Raw genomic sequence first — 18,176 nt, 5'->3', positions numbered from 1 at the left:
GTATAGAATAATTGCAAAGCATCGGCATCAAGCCTATCAAACAAGGCAAACGCCATTGTGGAGGATGGAATCTGTAACCAATCAGTAATTAGCATTGGATTTCCTGAGTGAAAATTAGCAAATTAGTGAATACAGATTCAAGAATCAAAAACCTTTATTAGAGATTCATCGCATGCCGATTACATTAATCACTTTTTACCTGCTTAACGTCCAGGCCATTTTTTTCAACTTAGCACTGTGCGACTTTGTCTGACAATTGCGCGATCATGCAACTCTGTACCCAAACGAAATTTACGTCCTTTTTTTGCACAAACAGAGCTTTCTTTTGGTGGTATTTGATCACCTCTGCGCTTTTAATTTTTTGGGATTTTACAAAAAATTTACATTTTCCACTTTGACAGTTAAAAAATATCCAATGTATTCAATTTTTGTCATATATTTAGGCCAAAATGTATTTAGCTCCATGTCTTTGACAAAAAAATCCTCAATGAGCGCATTTTTATCCACTTTAAGACAGAAAGATTTTACCCCATTCCTGACCAGGCCATATTTTGCTATTCGGCACTGCGTGACTTTCACCACTTTAGCACCAGAAGATTTTGCTGTCTTACGTCCAGGCCACTTTTTGCGATTCAGCACTGTGCGACTTTAACTGAAAATTGCGTGGACATGCAATGCCATACCCAAACAAAATTTACGTCCTTTTTTTTCCCACAAACAGAGCTTTCTTTTGGTGGTATTTGATCACCTGTGCGCTTTTCATTTTTTGCGATATTAATAAAAAAATGCGACAATTTTGAAAAAATAACAATATTTTTCTACTTTGACTGTTAAAAAATATTCAATATATTCGATGTTTGTCATTTATTTAGGCCAAAATGTATTTAGCTACATGTCTTTGACAAAAAAATTCTCAATGAGCGTATTTTTAACCGCTTTAAGACCAGAAGATTTTATCCCATTCCTGACCAGGCCATATTTTGCGATTCGGCGCTGCGTTATTTTAACGGACAATTGCGCGGTCGTGCGATGCTGTACTCAAATTACATTTATGTACTTTTTCCCCCACAAATAGAGCTTTCTTTTGGTGGTAAGTGATCACCTGTGCGATTTTTTAATTTTTGAAAAAAAGAGCGACAATTTTGAAAAAAAAAAAAAAACAATATTTTTCACATTCTGCTATAACATTCCCAAAAAAATGTATAAATGAAAATTTTTTAACATTTTATGCCAATTTGTTTTCCGCTACATATTTTTGGTAAAAAAAAAATCACAATAAGCGTATTTTGATTGGTTTGCGCAAAACTTATTGCGTTTACTAACTACGGGAAAGATTTGTCATTTTAATTGTTTATTTTTATTTTACTAGTAATGGCGGCCATCCGCGATTTTTTTTGTGGGACTGCGACATTGCGGCGGACAGATCGGACCCCTAACTGACATTTTTGACACTTTTGGGGGTACCAGTGACATTACTACAGTAATCAGTGCTATAAATATGCACTGTCACTGTACTAATGACACTGGCAGGGAAGGGGTTAACACTGTTGGTGATCAAGGGGTTGAATGTGTGCCTCATGCTTACTGACGTGTGTGGGGGGGAGGGGGGGGTTGTGTGACACAGACACGGATCGCAGGTTGAGCTATGCTGAATCCTGTGATCTGTCCCTGCCTGTCACAGAGAAGATCTGCCTGCTTTGTTTACACAAGCGGGCGGATTTCCACAGTCTTTCCCCGATGATCGGGGAAGAGCAGCGGTGATCACCGCCCCTCCCCTGGCCCGACTCCCGCTGTGTCTGAATAAAGCGGGAGCGAGCCTCCGGCGGCGCAGAGAGAGGGAGGTATCTGGCGACATAGGTCTACGTCGCCAGACTCAGCCGAGACGCTCTGCTGCAGAAGCAGCAACGTGAGTGGTCGGCAAGTGGTTAATATACACTATATCACCAAAAGTATTGGGTCGCCGGCCTTTACACACACATGAACTTTTTTTTTAAATCAGAAAAGTTTTTATTGAATGTAGATGTAACAGATCCCCAATACTTGGACCAACCCAACCAGAGCCACGCTCCCCTACAAGCCAGGGCCATAGTCCGTGGGCAGGAGGCTGGCCTCCACACTCGTCCAGTAGCCCGTGGCGAACGTTCCAGCAAATGGGCGTTCATCACAGTAGAAAAACAAACAAACTCTCCAATGTACAGACATAACAATAGCCAACATCAAACAATACATCGCCAATGAATCCCCGTTCCCCCGTCAGCAATCAAAATGTTATGAAGCTGATATCACATGTCCCACGTCCTATACCCAACCTCCAGCAATACAAAGGGGATAGACGGCTCACTGACAACACAACTAGAACATAACATGTCCCACATACCCCCAAAACTATTGCAGTATTCTGGACATCACCAGTTCCCCAGGACTCAACCCAGGTATGTCCAACCAGGGTGACCACAGTTTTTCAAATCTACCCAGTACTGCCTCTATGTTGGTAAATGTACCGTTCCATAATCAAAGTGCTTCCCATATGTGACATCCAAGAGGCAGCGGAGAGTGGCGTGGAGGATTTCCAACCCAGGAGAAGGAGCTTACAAGCTTGAAACAAATCTCTAGAAAATGCTATACAGGCCAGCTCTTCCGGAACAACATCCTCCACAGCCGCCCCATTGGATCTAGGGGAACAGTCATCTGGAACACCTGGTTAAGTGTCCCAAGTACTTCGCTCCAATACCTATGGAACTTCGGGCATCGCCACAGCAGGTGAATGAGATTCCCCGGTGGTGGCTACATTGAGCACATGAGGGGTCCGACCGCCCTCCCATCTTATGAAATCTAAACAGGGTATAGTGTATGCGAAGGACTTTGTATGGTTTAGAAAATAGGGTTTCCTCCCATTGGTCATCAGACAGTGGACCTACGTCTGCCTCCCAAAGAGAGCGCGCTCACACATGAACTTTAATGGCACCCCAGTCTTAGCCCGTAGGGTTCAATATTGAGTTGGCTCCGCCCTTTGCAGCTATAACAGCTTCAACTCTTCTGGGAAGGCTGAGAATTTATAATAAGGCTGCAATTAATCAAAAGGATGCCAAACCCATATCCACATCCATAATTTAGTTCAATAGAACAGGTAAAGTGGAAATCTCACTGTGTATGGGACCAAATACTGCAGTGGATTAAAAGCCAGAGGACTTTATTGGATCGGGCATGGCAATAGTGAGCACACAGGATTGAATAAAAAATGCAAAAGACTTTATTAACCCCTTCCATACCGCGCCATTATAAAATGACGTCGGCAGGAATCCTTTCTCGATCCGGGCGGCCGTCATATGACGGCCGCCCTGTCTCGCCGCTACTGCGCGCCCCCGGGGGCACGCAGCGCGGTGATCGGGGGTGAGGCTCATCCCTCGGACTGAGCCCAACCCCAATCAAGGTAAACAGCCAATGAAATTGGCTGTTTACCACGTGATCGGCTGTGTCAATCACAGCCGATCACATGAGCGGCTCCAGCGCGAGCCGCTCGTTCCTTCCTCAATGCGCGTCCCCCCAGCGCGGCGATCGGGGACGAGGCTCGTCCCTCGGACAGAGCCCATCCCCGATCTAGGTAAAGAGCCAATGAAATTGGCTTTTTACCACGTGACCGGCTGTGTCCAATCACAGCCGGTCACAAATGTCAACAGAGAACACGGTAACTAGCTGTCACCGTGTTCTCCTCCTCACACACTGATCCTGTGTGAGGAAGAGAGTGTGGTAACAGCTAGTTACCAAGTACAGTGCACCCCAACCACACTGATTGCCCCCGCCCCAATAAAGAGCACCTGTCACTAGCCCATCAAAGTACCCGAGTACCTGTCACCAGCCCATCAGGTACTCTGATGACAGGTACTCGGGTACTCTGATGGGCTGGGGACAGGTACTCGGGTACTCTGATGATGGGTACTCGGGTACTCTGATGACAGGTACTCGGGTACTCTGATGACAGGTACTCGGGTACTCTGATGGGCTGGTGACAGGTACTCGGGTACTCTGATGACAGGTACTCGGGTACTCTGATGACGGGTACTCGGGTACTCTGATGACGGGTACTCGGGTACTCTGATGACGGGTACTGGGGTACTCTGATGATGGGTACTCGGGTACTCTGATGACAGGTACTCAGGTACTCTGATGACGGGTACTCGGGTACTCTGATGACAGGTACTCGGGTACTCTGATGACAGGTACTCGGGTACTCTGATGACAGGTACTCGGGTACTTTGAGTACCCGTCACCAGAGTACCCGAGTACCCGTCATCGGAGTACCCGAGTACCTGTCACCTGCCCATCAGAGTACCCGAGTACCTGTCACCTACCCATCAGAGTACCCGAGTACCTTCCACCTGCTCATCAGAGTACCTGACACCTGAAGTACCCGAGTACTTGCCACCTGCTCATCAGTAACCATCACTACTCATCAGTACTCATCAGTACCCATCAGTACCTATCACCTATCAGTATCAGTACTGATCATCCGTACCCATCAGTACAGTATCAGTATCACCTATCAGTATCAGTACTACTCATCAGTACCTATCACCTGCCTGTCACCTGCCCATAAGAGTACCCGAGTACCTGTCACCTGCCTATCGGAGTACTCGAGTACCTGCCACTTGCTCATCAGTACCAGAGTACCTGTCACCTGCCCAGCAAAGTACCCGAGTACCTGTCACCCTTCATACAGCCACCGTGTCTAAGTCCAAAAAGGTTTATATACGACCTCCGTTTAAACCTAAATACCGGTGTTATGGCAGCAGATAGCTGCCATAACCCTGGTATTTTTTTAAACGGTGGACAGTTGGCTTTCCGATAAGGGTGGTCCCAGCAGCGGATTTGCCGCGGGATCACCCTTCCAGGGTGGCGGAAGAGGTGCCCCCCCCCCCGCCGCATTCTGGTCCTTTTCCCCGCTTACCGGACCCGCCGGCAGCGGGGAAAACGATCCGGTCCCAGATCCTCACAGATAGGATGTCGAGTGAGGGCAAGCTTGCCCTCACTCGACTCTATGGTCTTGGAGGACCGGAGCTACGGCAAACGTCGTTGCCTAGCAACCAGTTTAAAGGTCCCTTTTTTTTTTCATTTTATTTAATTTTTTTTTAATTATTATTTTTATTTTTTCTATCTTTTAGTGTACTTGTGAGATCTGAGGACTTTTTGACCCCAGATCTCACAAAAAAGAGGTCCTGTCGTGCCTTTTTCTATTACAAGTAATGTTTACATTTCTTGTAATAGAAATAAAAATGATCAATTTTTTTTTTTTTTAAAAACAGTGTAAAAATAAAAAAATAATAAATAAAATAAATATTAAAAAAAAGAAAAAAAAATTAAAGCGCCCTGTGCCCGTGAGCTCGCGCGCAGAAGCGAACGCATACGGAAACCCTGCCCACATATGTAAACAGTGTTCAAACTACACATGTGAGGCATCGTCGCGATCGTTAGAGCAAGAGCAATAATTTGAGCCCTAGACCTCCTCTGTAACTCTAAGATAGCAACCTGTAGAAATTTTTAAAATGTCGCCTATGGGGATTTTTAAGTACCAAAGTTTGTCACCATTCTGTGAGCGTGCGCAATTTTGAAGCATGACATGTTCGGTATCTATTTACTCGGCGTAACATTATCTTTCACATTATGGAAAACAATTGGGCTAACTTTACTGGTTTCTTATTTTTTAATTCAAAAAAGTGAATTTTTTCCAAAAAAATTGCGTTTGGAAGACCGCTGCGCAAATACGGTGTGATAAAAAATATTGCAATAATCTCCATTTTATTCTCTAGGGTCTCTGCTAAAAAAAATATATAATGTTTGGGGGTTCTAAGTAGTTTTCTAGCAAAAACAACTGATTTTAGCTTGTAAACACCAAATGTCGAAAATAGGCCTAGGCAAGTGGCTAGGATGCATGATGGTGCTCCTTGGATGTTGGGCCCCTCTATATGGCTAGGCTGTGAAAAAGTCTCACACATGTGGTATTGCCATACTCAGGAGGAGTGGCTGAATGTATTTTGGGGTGTCATTTTTGCTATGTACATGCTATGTGTTAGGAATATCCTATAAATTGACAACTTTGTGTAAAAAAAAAAAAAAGTTTTTATTTTTTTCCCACATATTCCAAAAACTTGTGGAAAAAAATAACATGTTCAAAGGACCCATAATGCCTCATAGAATATACGTTGGAGTGTTTGCTTTCCAAAATGGGGTCATTTTGTGGACTTTTCCATTGTATTGGTGCTCTAGGGCCTTGAAAAGTGTGATAGGTAGTAAGAAAGTTTTATGTGTATTTATGCTCCTAGAACGCCTGAAGGTGCTTCTTGGACGTGGAGTCTCTTTTTGTGGCCAGACTGTGTAAAAGTCTCACACATGTGGTATCACCATACTCAGAAGGAGTAGCAGAATGAATTTTGGGGTGTCATTTTTGCTGTGTACATGCTATGTGTTAGAAATAGCTTATAAATTGACAATGTTTTGGGAAAAAAAAAGAAAAAAAAATGTTTTCTTCATTTTCCCAAGAATTGTGAGAAAAAATTATAACTTCAAAAAACTCACCATGCCTCTTACTAAATACCTTGGACTGTCTACTTTACAAAAAGGTGTCATTTGGGGGGTATTTGTACTGTCCTGACATTTCAGGGCCTCAAGAAAGGAGATAGGCCATCAGTACATCTGGTGTGATCAATTTTCAGTAATTGGTACCATAGCTTCTAGACTCAATAACTTTCACACAGACTAAATAATATACACTAATTTGGGTTAATTTTACCAGAGATATGCAGCAGTATAAATTTTGGCCCAAATGTATGAAGAAAAATACATTTTTTGCAAAATTTTATAATAGAAACTAAAAAAAAGTGTTTTTTTTTTCAAAATGTTTGCACTTTTTTTGCTTATATCACGGAAAAAAAAAACCCAGTTGTGATCAAATACCACCAAAAGAAAGCTCTATTTGTGTGAAAAAAATGATAAAAATTTTGTTTGGTTACAGTGTAGCATGACTGAGCAATTGTCATTCAAAGTGTGAGAGTGCTGAAAGCTGAAAATTGGTCTGGGCAGGAAGGGGGTCTAACTGCTCTGTATGGAAGCGGTTAATAGATAAAAACATGTAGAAATAATTGAATACATTACATTACATCCGCAGTAATGAATCAAAGACAATTCAAAGCACAATCATATATGGTCATATGGTTCGACGCGTTTCACCAATTTATTATAAGATGGCTTCCTCAGGAACCAATATGGTTGATTGATGTGCCCTCTAATCATAAGAGAAGGAAGCACATAAGCAGATATACCAAACAGTTGTTTCTCATATTACTCAGAAAAATCTGCTTTATATCTACAAAGACACAAATACATAATGGTGAAGGCTGTCCACAAGGTTTAGGAGTGTCTATGGGAATGTTTGACCATTCTTCCAGAAGTACATTTGTGAGGTCGAGGTCAGGCACTGATGTTGGACAAGAAGGCCTGGCTCGCAGTCAACTTCCTCCACCCCGAACTCCCTCATCCATGTGTGTATGAACCTTGCTTTCTGCATTGGTCCAAACCATTTGGAGGAGGGGGATTATGGTGTGGGGTTGTTTTTCAGGGGTTGAGCTTGGCCCCTTAGTTCCAGTGAAGGGAACTCTTAAGGCGTCAGCATACCAAGACATTTTGGACAATTTCATGCTCCCAACTTTGTGGGAAGAGTTTGGGGATGGCCCCTCCCTGTTCCAACATGACTGCTCACCAGTGCACAAAGCAAGGTCCATAAAGACATGGATGAGCGAGTTTGGGGTGGAGGAACAGGACTGGCCTGCACAGAGCCCTGACTTCAAACAGATAGAATACCTCTGGGGTGAATTAGAGCGGAGACTGTGAGCCAGGCCTTCTTGTTCAACATCAGTACCTGACCTCACAAATGGTCAAACCTTCCCATAGACACTCCTAAACCTTATGGACAGCCTTCCCAGAGGAGTTGAAGCTGTTATTGTTGCAGAGGGTGGGCCAACTCCTGTCCTGACTTCAACCCGATAGAACACCTCTGGGATGAATTAGAGCAGAGACTGCGAGCCGGGCCTTCTCTTCCATCATAAAGCTTCCTGATGACGCAGGTGTGATTGCGAAACTTTTTGAGGCTAGTAAGCGTGGGTGACGTGTTTCCGCTTCTGGTTGCGGACATGAGATCGAAGCATGGTACGCACGCTGGCTCCAATACACAGAGCAGCGAGTGAACGGCCATAGAGATCTCTGGTGAGACTTAGTGCCGGTGTAACGTTAGAATTACCTACCCCGTGAGCAAAACCTACCCTCGTCACTTCCTGCCAAGAACAGCTGAGCAGCCCCGGATATGTAATGGAGCAGCTGAGGATCAGACTAGTGCGCATGCGCACTAGTATGAAACGATCACGGTGTCCGTGAAAAAAACCTACCCACACGGCGGTTACATTAAAACAGCTGTGCTGCAATATGAGTCATCTCCGCTCCTGTCCCTGTCACTACCCTGATCTTGGCTAGTAAATATAAAAGCGGCTCTCGACTCCGTGATTTATCTTTTCATACACCCGCCACCGCTTTTATATTTACTAGCTGAGATCAGGGAAGTGACAGGGATAGGAGCGGAGATGACTCATAGTGCAGCCCAGCTGTTTTAATGTAACCGCTCGCGTTACACACACTGCCGTTAACCGGAGGGTAGGTTTTTCTCACGGAACACCGGTCCAAAGTCACCAACCTATGTGAGTGTATTTATACTTTTAAAAATAACAACAATAAACTGAGTTAAGGAAGTTGCGCAATGATGGCTTTTCTTTATCTTATCAATGCATGAGAGGATTGTCATAGAGATTGGAATCACAGGCAAGACCATAAGGACCCACAGAGGCGTTACATTTTACCAACTGCTGGTGAGTGCGCAATTTAGCTGGTGGTGGACTTACACAACATCGGGTGAAACACTCCATTTTTTGGCACGAAATGGAATCAATGGACACTTGGATATTTGAGATTATTGTTGTTTTTGTTATTCACATATTTGTATGATTTGACATAATTTGTTATTGGGGATACATTGTTATATTGTTCTGTCTGCACTTTTATAGGTTAGCGCAGCTAATCACAATTTTGTTTTCCTTTACATTTTATACACTCCAACACCTTGGAGTTACTTTAGCTGCAGCAAACCAGATTATTTATATTTTAATTTTATTATTATTGGTTGCGCCGTTGACACTTACACAATATAGCCTTCCCAGAAGAGCTGAAGCTGGTATACAGTATCTGACAAAAGTGAGTACACCCCTCACATTTTTATAAATGTTTCATTCTATCTTTTCATGTGACAACACTGAAGAAATGACACTTTGCTACAATGTAAAGTAGTGAGTGTACAGCTTGTATAACAGTGTAAATTTGCTGTCCCCTCAAAATAACTCAACACACAGCCATTAATGTCTAAACCGCTGGCAACTAAAGTGAGTACACCCCTAAGTGACAATGTCCAAATTGGGCCCAATTAGCCATTTTCCCTCCCCCGGTGTCATGTGACTCGTGAGTGTTACAAGGTCTCAGGTGTGAATGGGGAGCAGGTGTGTTAAATTTGGTGTTATCGCTCTCACTCTCTCATACTGGTCACTGGAAGTTCAACATGGCGCCTCATGGCAAAGAACTCTCTAAGGATCTGAAAAAAGAATTGTTGCTCCACATAAAGATGACCTAGGCTATAAGAAGATTGCCAAGACCCTGAAACTGAGCTGCAGCACGGTGTCCAAGACCATACAGCGGTTTACCAGGACAGGTCCCACTCAGAACAGGCCATGGTCAACCAAACAAGTTGCATGCACGTGCTCTCATATCCATATCCTGAGGTTGTCTTTAAGAAATAGATGTATGAGTGCTGCCAGCATTGCTGCAGAGGTTGAAGGGGTGGGGGAGGGGTCAGCCTGTCAGTGCTCAGACCATACGCCGCACACTGCATCAAATTGGTCTGCATGGCTGTCGTCCCAGAAGGAAGCCTCTTCTAAAGATGATGCACAAGAAAGCCTGCAAACAGTTTGCTAAAAACAAGCAGACTAAGGACATGGATTACTGGAACCATCTCCTGTGGTCTGATGAGACCAAGATAAACTTATTTGGTGTCAGATGGTGTCAGGCGTGTGTGGTGACAACCAGGTGAGGAGTACAAAGACAAGTGTGTCTTGCCTACAGTCAAGCATGGTGGTGGGAGTGTCATGGTCTGGGGCTGCATGAGTGCTGCCGACACTGGGGAGCTACAGATCATTGAGGGAACCATGAATGCCAACATGTACTGTGACATAATTAATGAGGTGTCAGAAAAAATTCATAATCAATAGTAGCAAAATGTACCAACGTCCTGAAATAAATTAAGTGGAAAGAAGGAATGTGGGAGGCATAAGGACTTTAAAGGTACAGTAGAATCAGACATACAGATCATAAAATCATGTAAATTGATTTAAATAACAATAAAAAGAGGGGAATACATGAATACAGACACAGAACAATGCATCTAAAAATCAAGCATATAGAAAACAATTGACTCTCATGCTAGTCCCGAAAACATGGTGCACAGTGTGTGTAAGTCTTGCCCAACTTGTTTCGCGGTAAGTTGTCCGCTTCTTCAGGGGTCTTTTTTTAACAGAGTTTTTCTACACATCTATATAGAGAGCTTGTATTCAGATCTATCAAAGAAATAAATACGTTAAGAAAGGTACAGAGTCATTAATGTAACAATATATATCCAAAAAAGCCCGTCAGCCACCAGACGGCCTATGGTCAGGTATAACATAGCATATTAATATATGTACATACATAGCTTGATGGCGACATTGATATCCACGAAAATATCCCAGATGGCTGGGATGGTCCCGGAGAGGGTGAGGAGGGGCAATCCCCCCAAAAAAACAGACAGATGTCAAAACGCCTCCCAGGCGGACATGGGAGTCCTAAACAGATATATAAGGTGGTAAGTAGTAGCAATAATGTTTGAGGGATGTCCAAAAAATTATTACTTGATTAAGTACACACATTGCAAAATGCAAGTATGTGTATATTAATGTATTAAGTGGTACACATGATATGGAGATTGGAGAGGTAAGAAAATGAGGATTGTTACTTCATATACAAAAGCAAAGGGGTGTAATTCAAAAATTATATTTTTCATCCTTATTTATTATCTCCATATTTCTTGCAATGCAAAGTGGGAAAGTATAGATACTGTATATATTACTCTATAGCACTGTTACCATCAATAATATCAATGACTCACCGAAAAGGGAAAGTAGCTCAAAATATGGGGTAATGGCCAGGATTAACTGGATATATAGATAAAGATGGACATAAAAAGAAGATATAGCAGCATTTCCTCAACTATGTGTCACAGACCAATCAAGTGGATGGTATGGAAGCTGTGTGCTACAGGAAGAAAAACTGTGACAGACTGAATCAGAGCATGATCCCCTCTCTTTAGAGACTGGGGGGCAGGGCAGTATTCCAACATAACGACCCCAAACACCTCCAAGACGACCACTGCCTTGCTAAAGAAGCTGAGGGTAAAGGTGATGGACTGGCCAAGCATGTCAAGCTCGTGATGCTCTGGTGAACTCCATGCCCAGGAGGGTTAAGGCAGTGTTGGAAAATAATGGTGGCCACACAAAATATTGACACTTTGGGCCCAATTTGGAGATTGTCACTTAGGGGTGTACTCACTTTTGTTGCCAGCGGTTTAGACATTAACCACTTTACCGCTGCTCACTAGAGCTCTACTGCGGCAAAGTGGCTCTTGTAGGTCTGACGACGTAGACCTACGTCAGCAGACACTCCCCCTTCTCGGGGGCGCGTGCGCGCCCCCGGAGGCTCGCTCCCGCTGTATTCAGTCACAGCGGGAGTCGAGCCAGGGGCGATGATCACCGCCGCTCTTCCCCGATCGTCGGGGAATCGAGTCTGGAGATCCACCGGCTTGTGTAAACAGAGCGGGCGGATCTCCTAAGTGACAGGCAGGGACAGATTGCAGGGTTCAGCATAGCTCAACCTGCGATCTGTCCCTGTGTCACTCAGTCACCTCCCCCCACACACGTCAGTAAGCACCAGGCATACATTAACCCCTCCCTCTCCAATAAAATTAACCCCTTCCCTGCCAGTGTCATTTTTACAGTAACAGTGCATATTTATAGCACTGATTACTGTAGTAATGTCACTGGTATTCCCAAAAGTGTCAAAAATGTCAGTCAATGGTCCGATCTGTCTGCCGCAATGTCGCAGTCCAGCTAAAAAAAAAGCGCAGATCGCCGCCATTACTCGTTAAAAAAAAAAACACCAAAAACGACAGAAATCTTTCCCTTAGTTAGTAAACGCAATAACTTTTGCGCAAACCAATCAAAATATGCTTATTGCGATTTTTTTTTACCAAAAATATGTAGCAGAAAACAAATTGGCCTAAAATGATAAAAAATTTAGATTTTTACATTTTTTTGGGGGGAATTTCCTATAAAGAAAATGTGAAAATATTGTTATTTTTTCAGAACTGTCGCTCTTTTTTTGTTTATAGCGCAAAAAGTAAAAATCGCACAGGTGATCAAATACCACCAAAAGAAAGCTCTGTTTGTGGGGGAAGAAAATGACATAAATTTCGTTTGGGTACGGCGTCGCAATTGTCAGTTAAAGTCGCACAGTGCCGAATTGCAAAAAGTGGCCCAGACGTAAGACAGCAAAATCCTCCGGTGGTAAAGTGGTTAATGGCTGTGTGTTGAGTTATTTTGAGGGGACAGTAAATTTACACTGTTATACAAGCTGTACACTCACTACTTTACATTGTAGCAAAGTCTCATTTCTTCAGTGTTGTCACATGAAAAGATAGAATAATGGGCAGCTTATGTGGGAATATCCCTTGTTCCGGGATTGACTTAGGCCATGAGGTTGGGGCGTGCCTCTCTGGAGTTCGGCTGCTTCCCCCTCCCCCTTTTTCTCTCTTCCTTTTTCTACTTCCCTCACCTTTCCTTTCTCGCTTCACTCTCTCTGTTCTTTTCTTCTTCCTTATGTTCAGCAGTCTGGGTCAGTTTTATCTTAGATAGGTCCAAATTTGTACCATATTTCTATACAGTCCTTGACCCACCCGACGATGCTGTAGATTCCTCCCACCTACTCAGCTATGAGGGAGCTTGGACTCTTTAGCCATAACTTAGACTGTAATTACTCTATGCAGTCAGTCCTTCTCCTTATTGTTAACTTAATTGGTGCGTACTTGGTATCACAGCTCCCAGATACATCTCTGTTGTATTTCTCACTCTAGCCTCATCTACGCATTGTCATCAATGTTGGATCTGCTTTATTGTACAACAATCTTATGTAACCCAGATTGCAAATGTTTCGATTGTTATCTTCTTTATGTTCTTGCTTTTGCATTATTAAAATAAAATATTTGAAAGAAAAGATAGAATAAAATATTTACAGAAATGTGAGGGGTGTACTCATTTTTGTGAGATACTGTACATGATAATATACCCTGGAGTCCCTCTGGTGTCCAATAAATGGTCATTCAGGAAGATGGTCCCAGGATTTAAATCCATTGAACTAATTTCAGAAGCCCAGTAACAAAGCCCTCGCTTAGTGGTAATGAGACACTGCGGTATTGGTGCCACTGTCCTGCTGCAGTTAAATAAACGCCCAGAATGACTCCACTGATGAAATGCATCGAGCGCTCTTTTGTTCTCTAATTTAGACTTGGCAGGTGTGTCATTTACAAAGAGCACATCAGGAAAGGGCATCACGCATCGTACAAAACTAACATCAAGACAGAGGACACGCCGGGGGTACAGTTCTACCTCCGCAGAATATTAAATGACAAATAATATTTTCTTTGTGGAGCAAAGTGATTATTACAATCCACATCGTGTCTTCCAGATTGCTTGTAATTTTGTGTATTTTACAAAATAAACTTAACCCTTGAAACTTGCATGAAATAATAAAACCAACTCTTTTTGAAATGTTTACAGCATTTGTGTGTGTGTGTGGGGGGGGGGGGCAGTTCATTTTATATAATGTTCTTTGTGTTGTTTCTTTCATATTGTTGTACGATGTTTTATTTTAAATTTATTTTCAGTGTCAGTTTTTTCTTTTCTATGAAAAAAAAAAGTAATTGCACAAGTCGAATGATGGGTTATTTTTATCACAAGAACAGGTCTGGGGTAGTTGGAAGAACATTTCACATCTCATTAAAAGCTCACTGCACACCTAATAATTATTTAAAAAAAAAACACAATTCCACCTTTCCCAATTACTCCGACAGATTTGTCCAAACTGGCAATATTTTGTCAGAATTACAGAGGAAAGCTAGTTCCTCGTCCATAGTGTATGTTGGTATGGACAGCTCGCCTTTGGAAATTAATAGGTCTGCATGGTTGTAAAAGGCCAAGAGATGTTAAGATGTTTTAGAGGAACCAATTGCAAAATCTTGCGCTGTCACCTCCATACTGTTCTCACCATGGATGATCGAACTTTTGAAAAGTTTGGTTCGACCAGAACACCTGAATTTCCCGAAAGTTCGGTTCGGATTCCAGAACACCATTGAAATCAATGGGACCCAAACTTCGGGAATCAAAAACACCATTTTGAAGCCTTAAAACCCAATAAATGCCCCTAAAAAGTGCCTAGGGTTCTGGGTCATGCCCCAGGAACTATGAATCAGGCAAAAAAAAGTTCTTAAAAATTGTCGTTTTTGAAAGAGAGCCAATTATTGAAAAAATTATTGAAAAAATTATTGAAAAAAGGAGATTTCTTTGGATTTAGTGTTTGGGGGGTCTAAAAAGTGTACCTGTGAAGTTTCAGCTCTGTAGCATGTCCAGAACCAGAAAAAAAGAGATTATTTTTCTTAGAATTTTAGTAGCGCAGGGATGGTGTTACCCTCCTTTCACACCTGGGCGTTTTTGTTTCAGGCGTTTTTCAGGGTGTTTTTTGAAGGCGTTTGGAGGCAGGCATGACATCTGAACTTCTGTATAGGGGTATATATATATATATATATTGTAACAGGAAGTCAGCTAAATCTGGGAATGTAGTCACAGGAAGGAGATACATTTCCACCTGATTTAGAAAGTCCATTAATTAATTTAGGGTGTTGGCTACAGAGCTAGCCAGCAGGAAGTTGAAAGGCCTTCACCTGTTCAGAATGAGGGAGTTAAGGCTCTATAATTTGTTCAGAGAAATTCCTATTGTTTGCTGCCTCCAGAAGCTGTGTCCTGAAGCCATGTGGGCTGGGAGCAGGAGGACAGTCAGCGTGTGCCTCCCGACAGGATGTGTGGGCCTGGGAGAAGACCCCCCGGAGTGATGTGTGCCCGGGACGGTAACCAAGGGTGAATACGTCTCAAAGGTGAGAAGACGAACTGTTGATGTGAAAGAAACAAAGGACTGTGTTGCCCTGTGAAGCTATTATAAAAGGACTATTGAGTGTCCGTTGTAGGACAAGGAAGTCTGCCCGACGGTAGGTTGGAGACAGACACTTAGGCAGGTTCCAGTTGTGAGAAGGTAGCCGCCCACAGAGGCAAGGATTTATTTTCTGTTTTATTTTATTTTGGATGTTTTGCTGCATACAGCCTGGTGAAGAAAACACCATTTAATAAACCACACTGTTTGTTTGCAAGCACTTGTCGGCTACCTCTCTGGGAAAACGCACCCCCCAAGGGGTCATCCACACCCGCCACCAAGCTAATCCCTTACATATGGTGGAGGTATGCAGTGGGCATAAGCAGAGATCCCTGCAAGGAAGTGCAAATGTTTGATGAACTTTGTCTGGTGCATGAGATTGCACAATCTATGTGTGCAGGAGAGAAGATCCTGACAGAAAAAAAAAAAAAAAGTGTTTTAAAGAGACAGGGGTCTCAAAATTTTTTGATGAACTTTGTTGTGTCTGGTGCAAGTGACTGCACAAACTGTGTGCGCAGGAAAAGAGATCCTGCAAGAGAGAGAAAAACTACATGTGTTGAAGAGACAGTGGTCTGAAAATTGTTTGCTGGACTGTGAAAAATTTGTTTGTGGAGTTATTGAAGATGGGGCGGTCCAAACGCCTGAAAAATGCAAAGATAGATGAAATGAGAGACCGGATTCTATGGATGGAGGGGATGTTGCCGTCTGAACCAGCCCCATCCATGCCTAAAGAGAGTCTACTAAAGAGGAAGGTTGTTGTCCCTAGCAACACTGATGAAACTGCTATGGAGACGCAGTGTGCTCAGATGAAAAGTAAACTCAAAAAGGAGGAGATGTTGAAACATCTGATTATATCAAATGCAGCTCAACAGCAGGCAAATGCAGCTCAACAGCAGGCAAATGCGGATTTTCAGCGGAGCTTTGCAGCTCAACAAAAGGCTCATCAAGAGAGCATGGCAGGCTGGAAACAGAGACGCCAGCAGCCAATGGAGGCCATCGGTTTGGAGGAAACCGAGTATGTGTGCAGGGCTGAGTTGGATGCCTTGCAACGGAAAATGGAAGAAAAGGAACAAGCCTTGGAATTGCTTAAAATGGAGCATAGAAACTTGCAGGAAATGAATGAACTACTCAAGTCTCATGTGTTACAGTGGGAAGAATCCACTGCTCTTCTTTTGGTCGAGTTGCAAAAACGCAGAGAGACTATAATGGAGAAAGATACCATGCTCATGGAAAAGGAAAGTGAAATTCAGACTTTGCAGAAGCAAAGTATGGCTGATATGTTGGAGTTGCGTAATCAGCTGGAAAAAAGTCTTCAGTCTTTGGGAGCTACAAAAATAGACCTGCAGGAGTCGCAGGAACAGAATGTTGCTCTGAAAGCGACATTGTCTCTCAGCGACAAAGAGAAAAGTGAAAGAGAAGCTAAATTACTGAGTACTGTGTATGAGCTCACTACTTTAAGCAATGTGGTAGATGAATGGCGTGCGGACTGTGAAAGTTGGAAAGGGGAAGCCCAACGTGTCCAGCAGCAGTTAAAGGAGAAAGAAGCCTGTGTGGCAGAATTACATTCTTATTCCCAGATGCTAGCCAATGAGGTGAAGGCTCTTATGCAGGGAAAAGGAGATTGTGAACATAAGAGGGAAAACGTAGAGGCACAGCTTCTGGAATCGCAAGTCAAGGTGTCAGAAGGTGACCGATTGTGTGCTAAGCTGTCAGAGAAGGCAAACCGACTGCAGGTTGAGTTGGACAATGTTACAAATCAGCTTTCTCAAGCAGACAGCAAATCTAGAGAAATTGCGGAAGATTTTTCTATCTTGGAATCGCAGCTGCAAGACACGCAGGAACTCTTACAGGAAGACAGGTGTCAAAGGCTGAGTTTTAGGACAAAGCTCAAACAAATGGAAGATGAGAAAAATGGCTTCCTGGAACAATTAAAAGAGGAGGCGGAAGCAAAGAAAAACCTATCAGAGCAAGTCGCAACATTGCAAGCTCAGATAGCGGTTATGAAAAAACGCATGGAAGAAAGCGTTGGTTCATTACAGTGTGTTGAAGATGTGAAAAAGAAGTTTGATCAGATGCTTGGTGAAGAGAAGAATGTGTCTGCAAAATATGCAGAAGAACGCGCACGTGCAGAAACGGAGGTGCGTGATAACGAGAGCAAAGCCCTGTTCTTGGCTCGCTCTTTGGAGGAAGCTCTAGAGTGTAAGGCTGAACTAGAAAGTGTTAAACAGCTGCGTACAGAAATGGAAGAATTGGTCAGCTCCAAGGATGATGTTGTGAAAAGCGTTCAGGAGCTAGAAAAGTCTAAGCGAGCCTTAGAACAGCAACTAGAAGAGATGAAGATTCCGTTGCAGGAACTGGAAGAGGAATTCCAGGCAACAGAGGATCTGTCCCAAAGAGGGGATAGTGTGCCTGATGCAGTTTTTAAAAGGATCAGTGTTTTGGGGTCTGTCCTGAGTGAGCCTCAGAAATGTGACGACATGTGGCTTGAATCACCCCTTTGGAATAAACCGTTCCTTCAAAAACTTCAAGCATTGGAAAATGTATCATTAGAGCTTCAGCAAACAAAGGAGCTGAGTAAGAAATGTGGTGATTTCTCAGTTCAGGCTGAAAACCTAGTGGAGAAAATTAAGGCTGTTGGTGAAAACGTGAAGCAAATGAATAAGTGCCTTTCAGGGAGTGTTTCCAAAATGGAACTGGTGAAAGACGGGTGGCAGAAGTTTGATCGTGATCTTGAGATGCATTCCATG

The sequence above is a fragment of the Pelophylax lessonae genome, assembly GCF_965119305.1.
Source record: "Pelophylax lessonae genome assembly, chromosome: 4".
NCBI classification, from domain to species: Eukaryota; Metazoa; Chordata; class Amphibia; order Anura; family Ranidae; genus Pelophylax; species Pelophylax lessonae.
This window is presented reverse-complemented; position numbering follows the sequence as displayed.